The 25,267-nt window shown below is 47.7% G+C and overlaps 1 long non-coding RNA gene across 2 annotated transcripts; it reads right to left on the bottom strand.

The window, feature by feature from the left end:
* Positions 1-14,176: 14,176 nt before the first annotated feature.
* On the bottom strand, positions 14,177-19,206 carry LOC146072443 (uncharacterized). Of its 2 annotated transcripts, XR_014473132.1 has the most exons (5): positions 19,127-19,206; positions 17,466-17,596; positions 16,083-16,213; positions 14,777-14,907; positions 14,177-14,484 (listed from the first exon to the last, which is right to left on the bottom strand). It is a non-coding gene; the product is annotated as an uncharacterized LOC146072443 (long non-coding RNA). The 2 variants fall into 2 exon arrangements; XR_014473131.1 differs by having other exon boundaries at positions 14,177-14,907.
* Positions 19,207-25,267: the final 6,061 nt, after the last annotated feature.

Here is a 25,267-nt window from a genome sequence, read left to right as displayed (position 1 = left end):
TGAAGAAATGTTCAAAGTGAAATAGCATCACAGCTCTGTTTATATGGAAACATCCTTTCCATGATTTTTCAAAAGGAAGACAGCATATAGTATGAAATCTTATGGATTGTTTGCAGGGCCGGTGTAAGGAACCGCAGCGCCCCAGGCGGGGGGTCGGCGCCCCACTGCTCCACCCGCTGAGGGGGATTTGGGGTGCGGGCGATGCTCACGGCGGGGGGCGCTACACAGGGGGGGGGGGCGTTACGCCACCGCCGACCTGGGGGGAGTTGCGGTCGTATCGCTACATGGGGGTGGGGGGTCTGCAGCCATATCCTGCATGTTCCAGGGGAGACAGAGGGGTTTGGAGGGTGCGGCAGCCCCACCGCTCACCCGCCGCTGACCTGCTCCAGGTTCTGAGGGAGGGAGTTTCCAGTGCCGCTCACAAGGCTCCACTGAGGGGGGGGGGGGGAGTGGCTGCTCCTAGGTGCCGCCCTCAACTGGCCAGCGCCCAAGGCAAATGCCTAATGCTGCCTAGTGGTGGCGCTGGCCCTGATTGTTTGTTTTAGAAGAAAAAAGATATAAAAAGTTTTTGATGTACATGTCACAGTATTTTGCTTCATACATTGATCACTACATTTACGTACATTTTCCAGAAAATGTCGATGCTATCACTAAACATGGCTAATGCTATCTGTCCCATGTGGACTGAAAAGCCCTGAAAGTGGATGTAAATGATTCTGTATAACAACCAAAACTGGTGGAAATCAATTTTGCAGGACTTTCCTCCAAGATATATCTTAGGGAATACCTACTGTTCCTGTATATTTGGGCCTTAACTAGCTATGTGTGAGTAGTGCCTCACACACCACAGCGCAGAGCCATGGGGGATGGCATTGTAGTTTCCTCCCTACCATAACAACCCTCTCTCTCCACTGTCCTGTGGCTGCAGCAGCACAATTCCCGCGATTAGGGGGTGAGGCTTAATGCCGAGAAGGGCCCACTCCTATCAGAGCCTCTGGTGCTGCTGGATTCAGGTAAAACTTTCCCTAGGGATGGCCATTGTTGTAGTCGCCATGGATGGTTGTCATCAATAGCAGCATTAATACCTAATATGTGACCATCAATGTTTTTGACTATCAATGGTCTAACTCTGGCCTCTGCCTGGTATAATATGTATAAGGGGCGCTACCTGGTGTAAGGGAGGCTCTGTCTGGCATAATGTGTGGCGTGGGCACTGCATGGTGTAAAATGTAACAGGGTGCAGTGTGTTTAAGGGGCTTTTCCGGGCACAGTGTGTCTAAAGGGCTTTATCAGTGCAGTGTGTCTAAGGGGCTCTACCTGGCCCAATGTGTGGCACTACTGTGTGGTGTGATGTAATGTTACTTTTATGTTGAACCAACTGTTATGTTGAACCAACCCATGAAGCCATGCCCCTTCGGAGCACACTGTCACCTATTGTTTGGAGGTGGGGGGGAGGGAGGGCACCAATTCCCCTTCTGGCACAGGGCACCAAAATGTCTAGTTATCGCACTGCTGTATATGATATATTACTGTTTGGTACCTATAGGTATTAACAACTGTATGAGATATATTTCCCCAACACTGTCATTTCAGTTGAACTAGTATTAGTCATTAACATAATATTTTATGTATTTGGATGGACTTCAAGGATTTCACATCCAGCAGAGCTGATGGGAATTACTTTGCCAAAGTCATGATAAGAACTTAGATATTTTTACTGTTATCAAGTAGGAACTGTCTGCATTTTAACCTTTGAAGCTCACAAAGAGAAGCACATTTATTTTGGCAGGTAAATATAAAAGAACAATGTAAAATGTATGCTCCACTTAGTAGAGTTCTGTCTTAGGACAAGGGATTGAGACGGCATTTAGTCATATCCAGAGGTATTTTGTGAACCCTACAGAACTAGGCATCTGATTCAGGTTCTCAGTATTGTTCCGTTTAACATGCTGGGGGCTGCCCAGCACAGGACAAGGCCGCGCCAGCCTGCCTCACTGCGGCGTGTATGCAAAATATTTGCAATTGCAGAAATTCGAGCATTTCCCAGAACTGCCAAGCTATCACATAACTATGGTAGTACCTGTTCTGCACCCATTCAATGTCATGTCGCCAACCCCCACCATCACTTATACTGCAGTCGCAGTGCACTCTGAAGTATGCGCACATGCTTAGAATAAAAAATAAAAACGAAAAACAACAATTTTTGATATTCAGCAGTCACTGCTAAATAAGACCCTATATGTATTTTTGTGTCACTTTGGCCTGAATTGTTATCTGTATTTATTTACTTTCTCATAGTTGATGAAAAAATAGATGAAAATAAGAAGACATCATGGGCCTGATTCAGACTACTTCGATGGGATGCAAATTTGCGCATGTGCACAGTACGCAGTGCACATATGCGAGCCATCCGATGGTACTCAGTGAGTGAATCACTGCTTGCAGGGTGATTGAAAACCTGTGTGCTTTTGGGGTCATGATGCCGGCGTGTTCTGGGCATCCCCCAGCCATTGGGAGGGCCGATGACATCACCAGACGAGTGAGTCCTGGCTTTCTCAGCACTGCCAGAAAGGGGGAAGTCATTCAATGGTGAATGATTTCCAGCCAGTGTACACGGCTGCGTACATGTTTGCAGCCGTGCACAGGGGCAGAGGCCGCGCATGGCAGCGTTAACCTGCTCGATGGGCTCCGAACACTCACAGCCCAGCGAGCAGGTCTGAATCAGGCCCAATATATGGTACTTTAGTTTGTCTATTACAGGGATTCTCCAACTATTTTGCTTTGAAACTTACAACTAAAAATGTACTGCTCCTTGCAGGACAGATAGTGCCTGAAAAGCAGGCTTGTCCTGCAGAAAGCAGGATGTTTGGGACGTATGCATCACCATTCATCTAACTCAGGGGACCTCAAACTATTTTGCTCTGGGACCCCATCAGACAATAAAAATAATAACAGGACCCCAGCAAGTTATCGCAGAAGGTCATCACATCACATGTGTAGGCAGCAGACAGGACATGCATGGCGCAGCAGCATTGTAGAGGCTCAAAACGATTGGAGGAGTCTAAAATAACAGACAATTCAACAAATTTTCCAGAAAAGTCATCAGCCTGATAGTCGGCAACATGGAGTTGTGACCCCATGCTGAGCAGGTCGGGACCCACTTTGGGGTCAGGACCCACAGTTTGAGAACCACTGATCTAACTTACTGCTTATATTAAGCCCACCATGCTCCCTGACCCATCACTCCCTCATTTCACTTACAACCAATGCTACTCTCTGTTTCATTAGATGTGCCTGGGAGCTGCAGGTTGGGCCCCACTGTGTGCACAGTTGGCTGTGGTACAGTGTTGTAGGCACAGCTGATTTATCCACTCATGCCCCTCGCAGGCCATCACATGATGTTAGGACAGGCGAGACAGGCTGAGGGTAGTGGTATTGGGAGATAGTGGTACAGTATGTGTCAGCAGTGTGCACAAGGAGGTTGGTCCATAGAGCAGATGACTTAAACAAAGAGTAATGTATTAACTAGGTAGAAAAAGGATACATATCTCCCAACTGTCCCGATTACAGTGGGAAAGTCCTGCCATTTGGAGACTGTCGTGCTGTCACTCCCACAATGTCCCAGGAGTGGGAAGTGAGCCAGAGATCATCTGGTGATTGCTGAAGAGAAGCTGTGCATCTGCCCTCGGCATCTCTTTAGTACAGGGAAAACAGGGAGGGAGTCGGGGGCTGCCCAGCTGCTAGGAGATCACTGGGCACGCCCCCAAAAATAATGCCCACATATCCAGTAGCTTCGCCCCCTTCTCAGGTCCAAATTTCATATCTACAAATGTTGGGAGGTATGAGTACAACACAGGGTTAACAGCAGGTACAGGTGGATAGGATTCCCAGTTGCAGCCAGGAGCTATAGGCTGATGCTGGGCATGTACTGTGCCAGGTATATGCTGGCCACAGTGGTGGCAATAGGTTCTTTTAGGGGTGCTTCAAGAGAGGACATAGCCCATGTGCAGTCTCCATCCTGGCCACCTCCGCTCTAGTTGGCAGGGCAAGAGACTAGGTTTCTTAAGAGCCCCTAGTGTTGTCCCAGAGTCTAGTGGGCATTTGCTGGTATACAGAAAAATGGCACTGCGTCCATTCTCCCATTTCTATTGCACATGTGAAAAATGTCTAAAGAATGGCCACTGCTCCACTGTCCCAGTGGTTTCTCCAGCGCTGCTGATGTGGAGTTTAAATATTTATAAAATGGGTGCACACACATACAGTATTGCACCAATTACACCAGTGGGATCTTTAATATATTATGTGTTGGTGATCTAGTGGTACTATGGGGACCATTCACTCCATCATACAGTAGTTGGTGTTACTCAGGGGGTAGTCAGGCACACCAGGAAGCTGTGTATGTCCAGAAGGTGCATTTCAGAAGTTGCACCTCCATGAAGATCTAGTGGGTCCTAGTGTCTGCCAAATATCTATCAATAAACAGCTAGCGGCTTGTTAGAGTGAACCTCTAACAAGCCGGGCATATTGCTCATGAATCATGCAGCATTTCTGCTACCAATGGTGGATGGCTCTTGTGACCGGCCCCAGTTTAAAACATAAATTTTACACTGTATTTGTAAAAGAGACAAATTAAAATAAGTATGGAAATAATCTCTGTTTTTAATGGCACGGTTCTGTTATACTAAATTACATCCTAATGAAAAAAAAATTGCAAGGCTCTAAAAACAAGTTTTGCCAGTGTTGGAAAGTGTTATAGAACAATTGAGAAAGACTGGCTTTCATCAAGCTATGACCATGCCAGCAAAGTGCGAATGGAGGCAAAACAACAGCATTGTTATTCTTTGCACATATGGTAATCTAATAAAAATCAGTATAGCCAGGAGTTTGTCAGTAGTTGCCAATAATCACTATTGTATAGAGATGTGCGGGTATGGGTTTACGGGTTAGGTCCTTTAGGTCTACAGTGTCTAGGTCTACAATCAAAAGGTTGACAACTAATGGTCGCCAGAGTTAAAAAGTTGACAGTCAAAAGGTCAACAGGGTCAAAAGGAAGACATGGTCAACATGTTGACAGTCAAAATTTCGACATTGAAATGGTCAAAAGGTCGTCAAAATACCACTTGGTGCATCTGTAGATGCAACCATAGGTTGCACCATAAAAACCTGCCCCAGCCCCATGCTAGGAGCAGATAAGCCTGCAAACGGTCATAACACACCCATAGGATGGACCATCTCCATGTGCCTGAATAGCCACATCTCAGCATGCACAGTGCTACATAGGCACATGTACAATACAAATAATGAACTGAGTCCGATGATGGCATATTGAGCAACTCAGAATCAGGCCATCTACATCTATATGTACCCCACTCTATATGTCCTGTATTGTGCTCCCCCATCTATGTTCTTTGTTGCTGTCTTTATATTCCTTATTGTCCCCCCTTGTTGATATGCTCTTTATTGTGCCCCAAATCTTTATTTTTGTTATTGTACTCCATCACCGCGCTTCTTGTCTACATGTTCTTTATTGTGAAATGCATTTTTTTTTTAACACCTCGTCACCCCCTACCTTATTTACTGCTTCATACCCTAAATGTAAGTTATTATTAGTGTGCTGCACCCCCCCCATCTGTGAGTTTATTAATGTGCACTCACCTTAAATGACTAATTAGAAGTTTACCTTGCCAGGTGCTCCTAGGCATTTGCTTATACTGTCAATGCCTAAGGTCAGCTCTATTCACACTTCTGAATTATCTGAACTATTATATTTCCTGAATATCATAATTGGTGACTTTTTATATGAACCTTGCCAGACCGGTCATTTATACACTACAAAATGGGCAAAAAACTTGGGGACCAGCCAAAACAACTTATCGTAAGCACACATCTCATTAAGGGGCAGATGTATTAAGCCTGGCGAAGAGATAAACTGGAGATAAAGTGGAGAAAAAGTGGAAGGAGATAATGCACCAGCCAATCAGCAGTGTTTGAAATATGACAGTTGGAAGTTGATTGGCTGGTACGTTATCTCCTTCCACTTTTTCTCCACTTTATCTCCAGTTTATCTCTTCACCAAGCTTAATACATCTGCCCCTAAGCGCCTTGTCAAGAAAGCAAGATTACAGTAGTCCAATCTGGAGATGACATACACCCCACTCCACTGCAATCTATCCTCAATGCTGCCGTCTGACTCATATTCCTCTTCTGTGTCACTCCTGCCTGTCTGCACCTCCCCTTAATAACGTAAGCTCCCACAAGAGGGGGCATCTTGCACCATATGCTTTTCACTCTCTGATGTATCATGCTTCAAAAGGTGATAATATGGAGAGAATCAGCATCAGCTTTATTGGCCAGGTATACTCGCGTATACTAGGAATTTTTTTGTGGTACAGGGGCATCACCGAGCAAGAACACGGAAATACCTAACACACCTTACATATATTATGCATTCATTACATTTGTGTGTGCGTTTGTCTTGACATACAGATGGGGCAGGCTACATCCTGGCTGGCGGATCGCCAGAACGTCCCCGCTGGCGATCCGCCAGCAGCCTCGCCATCCATCAGTCTCACGCGCACGCGCATCTCAGTCTCCATCGGCGGGGCGACGGAAACCCTGTCCGTCTCCGCCTCAGGGAGACAGACAGGGTTAGGGGGGGTGCGGGCAGGCGGCAGGGAACCCAGGTTACCGTCGACAAGCCGGCGGGGACCCAGGGGAGCGGATGGAAGCGCCGTCAGAAGGGGACGCGCGCGTCCCCTTTTTGCCATCAATATGGCGCTGTCGGGGGATGGCGGCTGGCGTCGCCAGCGCCATGCTCTGCCAGGATGGGACCTGCTCCATCTGTATTAGACATGTTGCATATTGGTCATATTATACATTATTCAGTTGGTTGATACTTATTGGGAAAAAGTGATCCATTCTAAATTGATGTTAAGTTTACAAGGCATCACCAAGCAAGAACACGGAGGGGAAATATGCAGGGAAAAATAGGAAATAAGTGGAGCGCTAAAGAATATATTTGAAATATAAAAAGTGTATAAATAAAGCTTGTAAATAAAAATGATCAGTTGGGTATCACAATTTATAACATATTTATTAATCCATCTAGAATGATAATGAATAAATCAATGGTGACCAACAATTAAAATATTGGAATATTTAAAATACTGGACTGAATGGTATACTTAGACTCTCCCGCTTGTGTCCATATCAGTCCCAAGTGTGCTTATGTCCTCCTTGTTTATATTGTTACTGGAACTTGCATTGGTGGGTATCCATAAACCTGACAGGGTTCTAGGCACTGTGTGATGGTACCTTGTCCTCCTTAAATGGTATAGGCTTCACAGGCAGTTGGAGAAGAAACCCAAGGATTGACCAGATGGTGGTGTCCTGATTGCTTGGTTCCAGTGGAGGAAGATGGGCCCGGACAATTGATGGGGATGGCAGTCCCAGCGGGGTATATAGACAATTTGCTATAGAGTCCAAAAAGGAAATAAAATGGCTGTATACTGACACGTTTCGTCGTCTAAAGCAGACAACTTTTTCAAAGGAAAAAGAGGGGAAATACCTAAACCACATTGCATATATTACACATTCATTACATTTGTGTGTGCGTTTGTCTTGACATATTAGACATGTTGCATATTGGTCATATCGAACATTATTCAGTTTGTTGATACTTATTGGGAAAAAGTGATCTATTCTAAATCGATGTTGAGTTTTCAGGGCTCATGCAGGGTACACACCAGAACGATTTTCTTCAAAACACCTGATTTAGATACAATGTCGACCGATTGTATGTAACTTGGGCCTGTTTTGGGTAATTTCAGATCAGATTCCGATCCGATACGTGGTCCCGCCAGTTGTTTGGCTGTTTTTCAGATCCTAACTTCAGCAGGTAGGATTTTAAAATGACTCCTTCAACTTGGTACGGATCGGGAGCAGATCGTATGCTTCAACAGATCGCAAGATGATCGTATGATCGTCTTCTGATCTTCTCCTGATCTCAATCATTCTGGTGTGTACCAGGCAGAAGACACTAATTTATTAACAGATGATTTATTTTATATTAATTATTTTAAATGCTAGCAAAAATGCATTCTAGCCCTGGAAGAAGAACAACATCGATTCAGATCGATATAATCAATCTGAAATTGATAAAAAGTAATCAGAAATAGACCAAAATTTACCTTTAGTAAATATACCCCATTGTCTCATTTTCTGATTTATTTGTTTTATTTTCAACATCAAAGCATTACAAGCTAGGAGAGTTAATAATATAAAATAACATCTGTGTAAATATAATTATATATTCTGTCTCATAATAAAAACAAAACCAATCTTTCCCAGATCCCATTGGAATAGTGACCACCACGAAAGTTGAATATTAAAAAAGTTTTCCAAATACAAAATGAACTAACATTCTTTTAATATGTGCATTGTTTTAGACCTCCCGCAAGTACAGATTATTTGAAAATGAACATTATCTACTTTCAAGCATTTCTGTTTTAGTCTGATTCCCGAGGTCAACATGCAGGGCCGGTGTAAGGCTTCTCAGCACCCTAGGCAAAACTTCAGCCTACTGTGTGAGTCTGGCCCTTTTTTTAAAAAATGCTTTCATTTATAAAACAAAAACAACCTGGTTTTGCCTCTGTAAATGGTGCTTTATAAAAAAATGGGCAGATTCGCACAAAGTCCTGCACTTCTGGCACTTAGCAGGCTTGTACGTTTATCCCACGATGGAGTTGATGATGATTGCCACATCCTTCTATGGATGCATTTACAGACTTCGCTAGATTTTAGTTCGCGCATAACCTAGAACGGGTACAATTCCTATAGAAGCGGTAAATACTTATTTACAGGTTTGTGCATGTGAAAAATGTCCTCACATGTTCATACTTACCCAGTTTTGTAACAGTTTGTTCAAAATTGTAACAGAAAAAGCTAACTCTATGTAACTAGTAATAACTTAAAGATATATATGGCTTACAATAAGACATCTCTAAACTTGCATCATGTATTGTACTGCACTTGAACCCACTTAATTCAACTCCCGAATGCAAGGGGCCACTCTAAGTATGGGTGCAAAATATGCACATGCATAGTGCGATAATTATAACCAAATTATTGAGAGAATTTTAGCTTGCCAGCAGGGTCCTCTTGCAGTACCTCTTTCTATGACTATTATTACCCACCATCTATTACATTTTTGTTTGCAAGCTCAACAGAATGTGCTGGTGCTATGTAATTATTATTATTATTATTATTATTATTATTATTATTATTTTACCCTATTAAAATACATTTGTGTATAAAGTGAAATTGGAGGAGGTTATGATATATTGTTGGAAAAGGGGAATATGCACATAGCAATTTTATTTTGTGGTTTATTTAATTGACTAGTAGATGGTACAGTACATTGAATCTTTAATCTAAATATACAATGATCGTTCAATAAGCAAGGTAACGAGACATCTCGCATGCGTAATGTTCACTGATAACGTCAGGACAAACCTTTATCATAAGCAGCGATCTGGCAGATCAGATGCGTCTACCATAGGTAGTGCACCAAAACCAAACCTGTTTCCATGACATGAAGTTATCACTGTACACCTCGACAAGTTAAATGAATGTCAGCTGCTGATGTGCCCTTTAGATTTAGAAATCAAATCACACTAAAAACCTTGAATGTTTCCACTGGCGATGCAATTTTACAAATGATGTTGGAACAATGGGGGACATTTACCAAAATAGATTCGTAGAAAAAAGGTGTATTCGTAGGCAGAAATACACCTTTTTTTTACGAATTTGTATTTTCGGGATTTACAATCCCAAAAATACAACAATTCGTAGTCCTAAAGATGGAACATTCAAAAGAATGGTGGTTTCTGATTTACAAAGCAGCCGTATGGATAATACGGCTGCTAAGTGGTGTGAAACACCCACGCAAATACGACAGGAAAATAGAACACCATTTTCCTGTCGTATTTGCTTTAAGCCTGCACGGATCAGTCAGATCCGTGCAGGCTTCAGTGTAAAAAAATAGAAAAAAAATTAAATATAAAAAAAAAAACGGTGTGGGGTCCCCCCCACAGCCGTAACCAGCACCAGGCTGACGGAGCCTGGAGCCGGTAATTAAAAATCAGGGAACCCGACAAATAGGGGTTCCCCGATTTTTAACAACCAGCCCCAGGCTCCTGCTCTGGGGCTGGTTCCCAAAATACGGGGGACAAAATGACTAGGGGTCCCCCGTATTTTAAGAACCAGCCCCAGGCAAAACCAGCCAGCAGGGTAATGCCACAGCCGGGGGGAGACTTTTTATGCAAGTCCCCCCGGCCAAAGCATTAACCCTACCGACCAGTCAGCCTGGCCAGGGGCCCTGGGGGAGTGGGGACCCCCCCAATAAAGGGGTCCCCCCCTCCAGGACTTACCTGACCAGGCTGAAGCCTGGTGCTGTCCTCGATGCCCCTGGGCGGTGGGCATCGAGCTGATAGTGGTGTAAAAAATAGAACAAACTATTGTTTTTTACTGTGGCACTACAAGTGCCAGCAAGCCTCCCCAGCAAGCTGGGACTTGGAGAACCACAAGTCCCAGCCTGCTGGGCATTAAAGGGCCCGCTGGGTCTTGTAGTGCCACAGTAAAAAAAAATAGTTAAATAAAACACACTGACACCCATTTTAAATAAAAGTTTAATACACACATTACATACATACTGATACTTACCTTTCTTGATCCCGTAGGTAGCCCTGGTCCTGATGTCCTGTGTCGTCCTCCAGGTCCATGTCGGCTGTCTGCGTTGTCCTCCAGGTCCATGTCGACGGTCCGTGTCGTCCTCCAGGCAGGGCCGGTGCAAGGTTTGGTGGCGCCCTAGGCAAAATGTCAGCCTATTGCCCCCCTTCACCCAGTTATCCCCTTCCCAGACAGTAAGGTGAAAGTGCATATATATATATATATATATATATATATATATATATATATATATATATATATATATATACAGTGCTATTTTTGTAGGAAAATAGGTTCAGGAACTGTGGGCGGGGGCAAAAAGTGGGCGGTGATGTGGGAGGAGCTACAAAGGGGGCGGGGCATTACATAAAAACACATATAATTCCTCCTAACAGTGGCAGTAACATAACAATCCCCAGCAGCAAAGTGGATTATATGCCCCAAAAAACAGGAGTGTAGCCTCACTACAAGGGGCACAGCATTGCAGGAAAAGACTACTTTATACTGCAGTTTTGCAACCTGCACGCCGAGAATTGGCCCATTTTACATATGCCCCACTCCGTAACGCTTATTATACATATGCCACACACCGAGATTCCCATTATACATATTCCACACACCGTGATGCCCATTATACATATGCCACACACTGATGCCCATTATACATATGCCACACACCATAATTCTCCATTATACATATGCCACACACAGAGATGCCCGTTATACATAAGGCCCACACAGAGATGCCCGTTATACATAAGGCCCACACAGAGATGCCCGTTATACATAAGGCCCACACAGAGATGCCCGTTATACATAAGACCCACACAGAGATGCCCGTTATACATAAGACCCACACAGAGATGCCCATTATACATAAGGCCCACACAGAGATGCCCATCATACATAAGGCCCACACAGAGATGCCCATGTAGACCACACAGAGATGCCCATGTAGACCACACAGAGATGCCCATCAAACATATGGCCCACACCAAGATGCCCATGCCACACTCAGATATTTCAGACAGCAACAGCAGTGACAAATATAAAATTGCATTAATTAGTTCAGTAAATAAATACCAGACAATGGTACAACCAGGCCATGAGGTTCAGAGGGGCTCTAAGGGTCAGGGGGTCCCAAATTAAGTAAAATAAAATTAGCAAGCAGCACAAATATTCCCATACCCCTGCTTGGTGCTTACCCCATCATTTGGTCTGGTCCTGGTGGTCAGTGCTGCTTTGCTGTTCTGGCTCTTCCCTGTGTATCTCTGATGCCACCACCACGGAGGAGCATTCCAGCATAAAAAACCATCCTGCTGACACTGACAGTCAGTCACTGACAGCCGCGGGAGAAGCAGCCAGCAACCGCACCTCTTCCTCACTGCAGCCATCGGCACCACTGTCCACCTCCAGCCCCGTTCGGACACAGCAGTGCTGCAGCCTCCACACTGCACCCCTCACCCAGTAGACAATCAGCGGCGGTGCACTTGTTCCCACTCGTGATTGACTCACAGCCGGCCACCAGCACACAGGAGCGCAGCAGTAGCCCGTTAAACACACAGGCGCTGGGTGAGTAGTCGGACCGGTGCTCCATCCCTGTCTCGAGCAAAGGACATGTGGGGGTCTCCGTGCCCCAAAGCGGCCCCTCCCCCCGAACCCATACCCTCACTCACCTGTCGCCATGCTCGGTGGGGTGTGTCAGCCGCCCCGCTGCTGCCGCCGCCCGTCCCTCTGCACTGTCTCCATGCTTCCTGGAAAGTGCCTGACTCCCCGCCCACATGACAGGCCGGTGCACCAATCCGTGCCGCCTGGTACCCAGTGCCGGCCAATCCCAGCGTGCCTGTCAGGGCTAAGGGGCGGTCGCAGGAAGCAGAGACTCGAGAGAATCTCTCTGCTGCAGCCTGCGCCAGAGGCGGAACAGGTGAGTTGTGGGCCTAGGTGCAAAAATATTCTTTCCCCCCCCCCCCCCCCCCCAAAAAAAAGCATAGCGTTTTTTTGTTTTGATTACTGCAAATTTCAAGTATAAGAATGTTGTAATTTTTACTTTAACCGATAAACACCCAAAAATAGGGCCTAATTCAGGCCAGATTGCTGCACCCTGTGATCAGATAGCTGCCACCCCGCTAGAGTGAAATCCAGCCCTGTGCAAATCTGTGACTGGCTTGCGAAAATCACGTTGATCGTCAATTAGTTACAAATCCATTCGCAACTCACTCACCAGCGAATGATTTTGCCAGTGTGTGCAGTCTGTGCGTAACCCAAAACCTGCTCTGCTTGTGTGAAAGAGACAGGCTAATAGGGGCCGGAGCTGATGTCACATGTCCTCTCTGAAAACGCCTGGGCACACCTGCGCTTTCCTCACACTCCCAGAAAAACAGCTGGCTAATAATCCTGTCAATCATCTTGCAAAAAGCTAGCAATTTTTAAAAATCCTGGATTTCATCGTAGTTTGGCCTCGCGCATTTGTGTATATTCAAAGATCCAATTCAGCACGTCGGCAGGCAATTGGGCCATACTATGGCCCGATTGCCTGCTGAAATGCAGGGTTTCAACTGCCTCTGCTATAGAAGATGATAAATAAATATAGTGTGCTGCCAACCACTCCTCTTAAAATAAAAAAAAATAAAAAAATGGTTAGAGTACTGCCACTTGTCTCATACCCCTTTCAAATCATGGGATCTGAAAGAGCCCCTTAGACACACTGTGCGGGGATTACAGACACCATAATGCCAGTTATACATTGTCACACACTGCAGTGCCCATTACACATTATGCCACCCACGTAATGCCCAGTACACATTATGTGACACACGTAATGCCCATTACACATTATTCCACACAAGTAATGCCCATTACACATTATTCCACACACGTAATACCCATTACATATTAAGATCCCAGTAATTTCCCTTACACATAATTCCTCCAGTAGTGGCCCTTACACATTGCCCACATTAGTGCCCTTACAGAATTTCAATATTATTTCAGGAGAGTAGAGAAGAGGGGAGAAGAGCACTCACTGCTACAGTCCTGTGTGGTGTGCATTCAACTCCTATGCTGCTGAGCAGCTTATACCAGGGCATTTGAAATATGGCACAGTCTCGTGAGCCAATCGGAGCTCGCGGCCCAGCAGCCAAACGCTAACTGAGGCTACAGATCCGCAAGCTCTGATAGGCTGATGGCCAAGTTCCATATTTCAAATGTCCGTAAGGAATGGTATGAGCTGCTCAGCAGCATAGGAGCTGAATGCACACCACACAGGGCCGTGTGAGTGGCCATAGTATAATTATTATTTAACGGTCCCCCTGCACCTTTCTGTTTCCCCTGCACCTCTCTGTCCCCCGCACCTCTTCATCCCGTTACCCCTGCACCTTTCTGTTACCCCTGCACCTCTCTGTCCCCCGCACCTCTTCATCTTTTTGTCCCCCCTGCACCTCACCGTCCCCATAACCAACCTTGCACCTTTCATTATCTAAAAACATAAAAAAAAGTTCCTCAAAACTTATTCAACTTTTCTAACCTGCTGGTGGGCAGCAGGCATCAGGTACCCAGCCTGGCAGAGGACAGCAGGCATCAGGTGGCTGGGCGGTGTGGCAGACACTAGGCAGTGTAGCGGGCAGACGAGGGAAGGAAAATAGGATACACCTCTCTCCCGCAGTAGCTGCTGCCGTGGCTGTGTCACCGCCTCATCCAGTGGAGCTTCACAATCCTCACAGCCAGGGGCAGATCCAGAAGTAATTAATAGGGGGGCACCTTTATAGGGGATGGGGTGGCATGAGGGGATTAGTGTGCCAGGGTGTACATTCTGTGAGAGAATGGAGAGAGATAGACAGGAGAGAGAAGGAGAGTGGAGAGAATAGAGAAAGAAGGATAGGTATGAGAGAGAAGGAGAGAGAGAGAGAGAAAGAGTGTGGTGAGGAGAGAGTGAGAAAAAGAGATAGAGAAGAATGGGGGAAAGGGAGTGAAGGGGATTGAGACAGGTATGGGCCTGCACCCCACCTGTACTGAACACCACACCCTCCACTTTAATATACAAACGTCATACCTATTGCAGCAGCAGGGCGATGGTCCGTTTCAGGCAGCAGGGATCCCTTGGAGGAGGCTGAGGCGGGTCCTATGGAGGAGGAGGGTGAGGTGATGAGTTCCATGGAGGAGGCTGTGGCGGTGGTTTGAGGCCTGAAAAATAATAGAAATGACTTGCTTCCTCCTCTGAGGAGGAGACAGACGCTAGAGGTATGCCTTACGGTATCTCCGCCACTGGATCACAGAGAGAGAGGGATCGCAGAGAGAGATAGAGAGAGAGAGAGAGGGATCACAGAGAGAGATAGAGAGAGAGGGATCGCAGAGAGAGATAGAGAGAGAGGGATCGCAGAGAGAGATAGAGAGAGAGGGATCGCATAGAGAGAGATAGAGAGGGATCACAGAGAGAGATAGAGGGATCACAGAGAGAGATAGAGGGATCGCAGAGAGAGATAGAGAGGGATCGCAGAGAGAGATAGAGAGGGATCGCAGAGAGAGATAGAGAGGGATCGCAGAGAGAGATAGAGAGGGATCGCAGAGAGAGATAGAGAGAGAGGGATCGCAGAGAGAGATAAGTGAGAGGGATCGCAGAGAGAGATAGAGAGAGAGGGATCGCAGATAGAGAGAGAGGGATTGCAGAGAGGGGGATGGCAGAGAGGGATGGCAGAGAGAGATAGAGAGAGGGATCTCAGAGAGAGAAAGAGGGGGTTTTATAAAGAGAGAGAGGGATCGCAGAGAGAGAGAGAGAGAGGAATCGCAGAGAGAGATAGAGAGAGAGAGGGATCGCAGAGAGAGAGAGATAGAGAGAGGGATCGCAGAGAGAGAGAGATAGAGAGAGAGGGATTGCAGAGAGAGAGGGATCGCAGAGAGAGATAGAGGGATCACAGAGAGATATAGAGGGATCACAGAGAGAGATAGAGAGAGAGGGATCGCAGAGAGAGATAAGTGAGAGGGATCGCAGAGAGAGAGATAGAGAGAGAGGGATCGCAGAGAGAGATAAAAGAGAGAGAGAGGGATCGCAGAGAGAGATAGAGAGGGATCGCAGAGAGAGAGAGGGATCGCAGAGAGAGAGATAGGGAGAGAGGGATCGCAGAGAGAGATAGAGGGATCGCAGAGAGAGATAGAGAGGGATCGCAGAGAGAGATAGAGAGGGATCGCAGAGAGAGATAGAGAGGGATCGCAGAGAGAGATAGAGAGGGATCTCAGAGAGAGATAAGTGAGAGGGATCGCAGAGAGGGATCGCAGAGAGGGATCGCAGAGAGGGATCGCAGAGAGAGAAAGAGGGGGTTTTATAACACCACACCCTCCACTTTAATATACAAACGTCATACCTATTGCAGCAGCAGGGCGATGGTCCGTTTCAGGCAGCAGGGATCCCTTGGAGGAGGCTGAGGCGGGTCCTATGGAGGAGGAGGGTGAGGTGATGAGTTCCATGGAGGAGGCTGTGGCGGTGGTTTGAGGCCTGAAAAATAATAGAAATGACTTGCTTCCTCCTCTGAGGAGGAGACAGACGCTAGAGGTATGCCTTACGGTATCTCCGCCACTGGATCACAGAGAGAGAGGGATCGCAGAGAGAGATAGAGAGAGAGAGAGAGGGATCACAGAGAGAGATAGAGAGAGAGGGATCGCAGAGAGAGATAGAGAGAGAGGGATCGCAGAGAGAGATAGAGAGAGAGGGATCGCAGAGAGAGATAGAGAGAGAGGGATCGCATAGAGAGAGATAGAGAGGGATCGCAGAGAGAGATAGAGGGATCACAGAGAGAGATAGAGGGATCGCAGAGAGAGATAGAGAGGGATCGCAGAGAGAGATAGAGAGGGATCGCAGAGAGAGATAGAGAGGGATCGCAGAGAGAGATAGAGAGGGATCGCAGAGAGAGATAGAGAGGGATCGCAGAGAGAGATAGAGAGAGAGGGATCGCAGAGAGAGATAAGTGAGAGGGATCGCAGAGAGAGATAGAGAGAGAGGGATCGCAGATAGAGAGAGAGGGATTGCAGAGAGGGGGATGGCAGAGAGGGATGGCAGAGAGAGATAGAGAGAGGGATCTCAGAGAGAGAAAGAGGGGGTTTTATAAAGAGAGAGAGGGATCGCAGAGAGAGAGAGAGAGGAATCGCAGAGAGAGATAGAGAGAGAGAGGGATCGCAGAGAGAGGGATCGCGGAAAGAGATAGAGAGAGAGAGATCGCAGAGAGAGAGAGATAGAGAGAGGGATCGCAGAGAGAGAGAGATAGAGAGAGAGGGATTGCAGAGAGAGAGGGATCGCAGAGAGAGATAGAGGGATCACAGAGAGATATAGAGGGATCACAGAGAGAGATAGAGAGAGAGGGATCGCAGAGAGAGATAAGTGAGAGGGATCGCAGAGAGAGAGATAGAGAGAGAGGGATCGCAGAGAGAGATAAAAGAGAGAGAGAGGGATCGCAGAGAGAGATAGAGAGGGATCGCAGAGAGAGAGAGAGGGATCGCAGAGAGAGAGAGAGGGAGAGAGGGATCGCAGAGAGAGATAGAGGGATCGCAGAGAGAGATAGAGGGATCGCAGAGAGAGATAGAGAGGGATCGCAGAGAGAGATAGAGAGGGATCGCAGAGAGAGATAGAGAGGGATCTCAGAGAGAGATAAGTGAGAGGGATCGCAGAGAGGGATCGCAGAGAGGGATCGCAGAGAGAGAAAGAGGGGGTTTTATAACACCACACCCTCCACTTTAATATACAAACGTCATACCTATTGCAGCAGCAGGGCGATGGTCCGTTTCAGGCAGCAGGGATCCCTTGGAGGAGGCTGAGGCGGGTCCTATGGAGGAGGAGGGTGAGGTGATGAGTTCCATGGAGGAGGCTGTGGCGGTGGTTTGAGGCCTGAAAAATAATAGAAATGACTTGCTTCCTCCTCTGAGGAGGAGACAGACGCTAGAGGTATGCCTTACGGTATCTCCGCCACTGGATCACAGAGAGAGAGGGATCGCAGAGAGAGATAGAGAGAGAGAGAGAGGGATCACAGAGAGAGATAGAGAGAGAGGGATCGCAGAGAGAGATAGAGAGAGAGGGATCGCAGAGAGAGATAGAGAGAGAGGGATCGCATAGAGAGAGATAGAGAGGGATCGCAGAGAGAGATAGAGGGATCACAGAGAGAGATAGAGGGATCGCAGAGAGAGATAGAGAGGGATCGCAGAGAGAGATAGAGAGGGATCGCAGAGAGAGATAGAGAGGGATCGCAGAGAGAGATAGAGAGGGATCGCAGAGAGAGATAGAGAGGGATCGCAGAGAGAGATAGAGCGAGAGGGATCGCAGAGAGAGATAAGTGAGAGGGATCGCAGAGAGAGATAGAGAGAGAGGGATTGCAGAGAGGGGGATGGCAGAGAGGGATGGCAGAGAGAGATAGAGAGAGGGATCTCAGAGAGCGAAAGAGGGGGTTTTATAAAGAGAGAGAGGGATCGCAGAGAGAGAGAGAGAGAGAGGAATCGCAGAGAGAGATAGAGAGAGAGAGGGAGGGATCGCGGAAAGAGATAGAGAGAGAGAGATCGCAGAGAGAGAGATAGAGAGAGGGATCGCAGAGAGAGAGAGATAGAGAGAGAGGGATTGCAGAGAGAGAGGGATCGCAGAGAGAGATAGAGGGATCACAGAGAGATATAGAGGGATCACAGAGAGAGATAGAGAGGGATCGCAGAGAGAGATAAGTGAGAGGGATCGCAGAGAGAGATAAGTGAGAGGGATCGCAGAGAGAGAGATAGAGAGAGAGGGATCGCAGAGAGAGATAAAAGAGAGAGAGGGATCGCAGAGAGAGAGATAGAGAGGGATCGCAGAGAGAGAGAGGGATCGCAGAGAGAGAGATAGGGATCGCAGAGAGAGATAGAGGGATCACAGAGAGAGATAGAGGGATCACAGAGAGAGATAGAGAGGGATCGCAGAGAGAGATAAGTGAGAGGGATCGCAGAGAGAGATCGCAGAGAGAGAAAGAGGGGGTTTTATAAAGAGAGAGAGGGATCGCAGAGAGAGAGAGAGAGGAATCGCAGAGAGAGAGAGAGAGAGGGATCGCAGAGAGAGAGAGAGAGGGATCGCAGAGAGAGGAATCGCGGAAAGAGATAGAGAGAGAGGGATCGCAGAGAGAGAGAGAGGGGGGGATCGCAGAGAGAGAGAGAGAGAGAGAAAGAAAAAGTAATTCACGGGCAAACCCCCCCCCCGAAAATCGCGGGCACCCCTCCCCCACCCGCGACCCCCCCCACCCGAAATTCGCGGGTACCCCTCCCCCACCCGCGACCCCCCCCCCCCGAAATTCGCGGGTACCCCTCCCCCACCCGCGACCCCCCCCCCCCCCCCCCAAAAATATAAAAAAAAAAAATCGCGGGCACCTTTCAGCAGGGGCTGTACGCAGAGTACAGAAGTACTCACTGTTGATGTTCCCAGACCGGCAGCCACTGAAGGAGGAAGGTTCTGGCAGGAGGAGACAGATGAGGCACTGCAGGCCAGGGTGCCCGATGCATGCTGTCCTGAGCCAGGGTTCCCGCTGCAGCTGTTAACTGACACTGACAGGAGTCAGAAGGACTGTCCCCCCGACATGCTGCATACATGCCTGTCAGCTGTCCCTCGCCTTACCCTGCCCGGCGGCATCCTGTCAGGTCTGTATCTCCCGGCGCGGGCCCGCACCCGAGTGCCGCTGCTTTAAGATAGAAAATTAAAACGGAAATGGCAGCGGCGGTATGCTGTGCGGAGGGCAGCGGCTGCGGGCCCCATGATCCTGTTGGGCCCCGGTGCACTGCACCGGGTGCACCGGCGGTAGTTCCGCATCTGCCCTGCGCAGATTTGAACTTCCGGAACGCCGTTCCTGGTGATGTAATTTTTCAACTGAACTTCAGGAACGGCGTTCCGGACCGTTCCCCCTGAAAAATAGCCCTGTATATATATATATACATACACACACACACACACACGCACGTGTGCATACCATCCCCCACACTGTACACCTGACCCCGTCCCACACAATGTACATCCTATCCCCACACTATACACCTGACTCCACCCCCACACTGTACACCTGACCCCCACACTGTACAGCCTATCCTCCCACACTGTACACCTGATTCCACCCCCTCACATTGTACACCTCATCCTCTCCCCCTACACTGTACACCTGATCCCATCCCCCACACTGTGCAGCCTATCCCCACACTGTACACCTGATCCCATCCCCCGACACTGTACACCTCATCCCCTCCCCCCACACTGTACACCTGATCCCATCCCCCGACACTGTACACCTGATCCAATGCCCCACACTGTACACCTCATCCCCTCCACTCACACTGTACATCTGAATCCATCTTCCCACACACTGTATCTGACCCCATTCCACATGCCACACACTGTGCTCCCTGTCACTCCCAGTCCCCACCCATGCACTTACCTACAACAGTAGCAGCTGGAAAGGTGAAGGCACAGAGAGTTGTGTTCTATCTTCAATCCTCACAGCTTGCTAGCAGACGGCTCCTCTGAGGTTGAGACTGGAGAGCCTATGACTCATCGTCAGACAGTGCAGCTCTCAAGCCCCAGCAGCGTCATGTTGCTTCCAACAGCAGCCTCAGCACAGTATCTGCTGCAGGATGTGTCTGCAGCATGAGTGTGCCTGCAAGCAGATTGCTGTTCCCCCACAGCTCTAAATATATTTAGACCCCTCACTGACTTGCACAAGTTAAAAGAAGGAAGACTTCCTTCTTTTTTTTCAGAATAACAGATGTAACAGCGCCCTCTAGTGGCCAGCGCCCTAGGCAGCTGCCTAGAGCTGCCTAGTGGTAGCTCCGGCCCTGCCTCCAGGTCCATGGCGGTGTCCGGGTCCGAAGAAATCCATGTTGGAGCTGTGGAAGGAAATCCTACTCACCTGGTCCTGCGCTGAAGAAGTCTTCTCTTGATCCGACGTAATCCAGGTAATGTTGAAGCTGTCGCCGGTCCCCGCTGTCTCTGCATCGCGCTGAGGAGAGATGCTGAGATGTTTCATATTCGGCGCCTCTCCTCAGACTGAATTCTATTGGCCGCCTAGCGGCCAATCAGGAGCCGAGAAAGTCGGCTCCTGATTGGCCGCTAGGCGGCCAATAGAATTCAGTCTGAGGAGAGGCGCCGAATATGAAACATCTCAGCATCTTTCCTCAGCGCGATGCAGAGACAGCGAAGACAGCGGGGACCGGCGACAGCTTCAACATTACCTGGATTACGTCGGATCAAGAGAAGACTTCTTCAGCGCAGGACCAGGTGAGTAGGATTTCCTTCCACAGCTCCAACATGGATTTCTTCGGACCCGGACACCGACATGGACCTGGAGGACGACACGGACCGTCGACATGGACCTGGAGGACGACGCAGACAGCCGACATGGACCTGGAGGACGACACAGGACATCAGGACCAGGGCTACCTACGGGATCAAGAAAGGTAAGTATCAGTATGTATGTAATGTGTGTATTAAACTTTTATTTAAAATGGGTGTCAGTGTGTTTTATTTAACTATTTTTTTTACTGTGGCACTACAAGACCCAGCGGGCCCTTTAATGCCCAGCAGGCTGGGACTTGTGGTTCTCCAAGTCCCAACTTGCTGGGGAGGCTTGCTGGCACTTGTAGTGCCACAGTAAAAAACAATAGTTTGTTCTATTTTTTACACCACTATCAGCTCGATGCCCACCGCCCAGGGGCATCGAGGACAGCACCAGGCTTCAGCCTGGTCAGGTAAGTCCTGGAGGGTGGGGACCCCTTTATTGGGGAGGTCCCCACTCCCCCAGGGCCCCTGGCCAGGCTGACTGGTCGGTAGGGTTAATGCTTTGGCCGGGGGGAACTTGCATAAAAAGTCTCCCCCCGGCTGTGGCAATACCCTGCTGGCTGGTTTTGCCTGGGGCTGGTTCTTAAAATACGGGGGACCCCTAGTCATTTTGTCCCCCGTATTTTGGGAACCAGCCCCAGAGCAGGAGCCTGGGGCTGGTTGTTAAAAATCAGGGAACCCCTATTTGTCGGGTTCCCTGATTTTTAATTACCGGCTCCAGGCTCTGTCAGCCTGGTGCTGGTTTCGGCTGTGGGGGGGACCCCACGCCGGTTTTTTTATTTATTTATTTAATTTTTTTTTTACACCTTGCAGCCTGCACGGATCTGACTGATCCGTGCAGACTGCCTACAAATAATTCGTATTAGCAGCCGTATATACGGCTGCTAATACGAATTCCTACGACATCGGAGGGTTACAAAGCAGTCGTATATGACTGCTTTGTAAATCCCCCTCCGAAACACGACTTTGCATACGACTCAAACAGTCGTATGCAGTCGTAGGTGAAATACTAATACGAAAAACTCAGTTTTTCATATTAGTAAATTCCCCCCAATATGTCTCATATGAGACACAATCTAAGGGTCATGAGGGTAAGCAGTGGCCTACCTGTTCTGGTCTGGTGGGAAATTATAATTAAATAGAAAACTTTATGCAGGTGAGAGGTCTTGTTACCTTACTTATTGAACCACCTTGTCTAATAGAAGCAAGCAAATATGGCGGCAATTAATACATACAGATGGCGCCGGCCTTATTATTGCTGGCGGAGCGCCAGGACCGTGTCCCTGGCGATCCGCCAGCAATCTGGCGCTCTGGCTGAATGAGACGCTCGTGCGTTTCCCACGCACGAGCGTCTCAATAGCCGGGCGGCGAGGCGGCGCGGCGGGTGCAGTCCTGCCCGTCCCCAGCTTCAGTGAGACCGACAGGGCTGCGGGGGGCCGGTGTGGACCGGCGGGGACCCGGGGAAGCCGGCGGGGACCCGGGGAAAAGCACCGTCGGAACGGGACGCGCGTGCACCTCGTGCACGCGCGTCCCCTTCCGACATACAGATGGCGCGGGGCGGGGGATGGCGGGTGGCGAGTCCTCCGCCATCCCCAGCAAAGACAAGCCCGGCGCCATCTGTAGACAAAATGTGACTAACAAAGAGTTCACCACAAGTTAGAATTATTGCATGTAAATGAGCTGTTACAGGGCTATCTCACTTGAGTGTATTGTATGGGTATATTATAATAATACTGTACATAATAATATGGCATATAGGAAATTATCAACAAAAGCCATACACATCATTGAAGTTTAACTTTGTAACACCTCTCACTACTTACTCAAATTAACTTATGATATTGTAGCTACTGTATATAGAGGAGACTAAAAACATCAGTACCTTAGACCAAAGCTGACAATAATGAAGAATGTCTATGTAATTATAACCATGGTACTTGTGTATTATAGTGGCGCCCCCGATGTACATCGCGCAATGTTTTTATCGCATCGCATGCCATGCACCCAATGGCATGCGATGCGACGAAACATTGTATACGCACCCTAAAGGGTGCTTTTAAGCACACAATTGGGTGATTACAATGTGAAATGCACCCCCACGCCACCCCCCCACTATAAACGTGAACCCGAAGCGTGGCGAGCGCAGCAAGCCCGCGAGGGGCGGCGGTACGCGTCCTCCGACCTTTTCATACCCCCACTATCCACGTCGGCGTGGAGTTGAGAATAGAAAGTGTGGCGTGCGCATCGTGCCACCGAGCCCGAAGCGTGGGGAGCGCAGCGAGCCCAGTGAGGGGACGAGGATACCTGTGAAGCCCGCGAGGGGACGCCGATACCTGTGAAGGTATCCGCGTCCGCTCGCCACGCTTTGGGCTCGGTGGCTCGCTGCGCTCGCCACACTTTCTATTCTCAATTCCACGCCGACGTGGATAGTGGGGGTATGAAAAGGTCGGAGTACGCGTACCGCCGCCGCTCGCCACGCTTCGGGCTCATGTTTATAGTGGGGGGTGGCATGGGGGTGCATTTCACATTGTAAGCACCCATTAGGGTGCTTATACAATTTTTAATCGCATCGCATTGTATGCCATACACAATGTCATACAATTTTAAAATTGTATGACATTGTACAATATTGGGCGCCGCTATAATACACAAGTACCATAACCATTAAAACTATTCATGCCTACTTCACACTATAATATCTGACATACTGACCACTGAAAGTCACTAACATTGCAAACTAAAGAAAATAAGGTACTTTCTAAATAATAATAAAAAGTATGTGAGCTCTGCTTAATATGCAAGGGGCCTAATACTGACTGAATGGCAAAGCTATTTTTTTTTCTCTAATGGACAAAACCATGTTGCACTGTAGGTGGGGCAAATGTAACACGTGCAGAGAGTTAGATTTAGAGGAGTTAATTGTTTTCTGTGCAGGGTAACTAATGGCTGCTTTATTTTGACACTAATTTAGATTTCAGTTTGAACACATCTCACCCAAATCGAACTCTCTCTGCACATTAGACAATTAGAGAACTTACATTAGAAAAAAACTATAATTAGATGTTTCTTGTGCTGTAATAGTAAACCCATCTACTCTGCTGCCAACACAGTAGATGGCCAAAGTAATGGTGTACTAACACAAGATCATATACTTGAGAAAAATTATGTTTCTCCTACCCTACAGCATTGTATCTCGAAGTTGGTTAAATCTGGCACTGAAAATGTAGGCTGCTTATTGAATAAACGGTACTTATGTAGTATCTGGGCTGCCGATTTTTTGATTGTATGCCTTAAGTTAAGGCATACAATCAGATGCGATGCGATGCGATATCGCATCGCATCGCATCCGATATCGGATGCGATGACCCGATTTTTCCATAGGAATCAATGTTAAAATGATTCCTATGGAAAAATGGGTCCTTTTCATACCCCTACTATCCAAGTGGGCATGGAGTTGGATATAAACCTGTGGCGAGCGTAGCGAGCCACCGAGCCCGAAGCGTGGCGAGCGAAGCGAGCCCCGCGAGGGGACGGTATTCGTCCCCTCGCGGGGCTCGCTTCGCTCGCCACGCTTCGGGCTCGGTGGCTCGCTACGCTCGCCACAGGTTTATATCCAACTCCATGCCCACTTGGATAGTAGGGGTATGAAAAGGACCCATTTTTCCCATTGAATTCCATGTTAAAATGGACTCAGTCCATTTTAACATTGATTCCTATGGAAAAATCGGGTCATCGCATCGCATCGCATCGAATCGCATGGTCGCATGCGATGCGATGCGATCTCCCGATCCGACCCGATTTAGAAATCGGCAGCCCAGATACTACATAAGTACCGAATAAACTTCCACCAATCTCATTGCTGGTGGTGGTTACAGCAACTACTGTTAATGAATTTAAATCACAACTGGATACATTATTGGCCACTAAGAAAATTCTATAGATGTAACTACTGACTTGAGTAAATCATAAGTCAAATAAATTGAATCCGTTGATTAACATCTTTTTTCAACCTTAATTACTTTGTTACTATGTAAATCAATTAGCAGGAAAACAGCTCTTATTTAGTATTTGCCATGATGAAAGTGTAATTAAGCTGTGTACACATGCTTAGATTTTTCCCTATTTTCGATTCGATTTTGCTTATAGAAGCAAAATTGAATCCACATTGAATGATTTTTAGGACACTTTCGATCTGCATTCGATTCGATGCGTGCTCCCGTTTTCTCAAAA

Source organism: Crinia signifera, chromosome 4, assembly GCF_055691185.1.
Source record: "Crinia signifera chromosome 4, ASM5569118v1, whole genome shotgun sequence".
In the NCBI taxonomy this organism is placed as follows: domain Eukaryota; kingdom Metazoa; phylum Chordata; class Amphibia; order Anura; family Myobatrachidae; genus Crinia; species Crinia signifera.
Note: the sequence above shows the minus strand (reverse complement) of the source record. Positions and strands in the feature narration are given on the sequence as shown.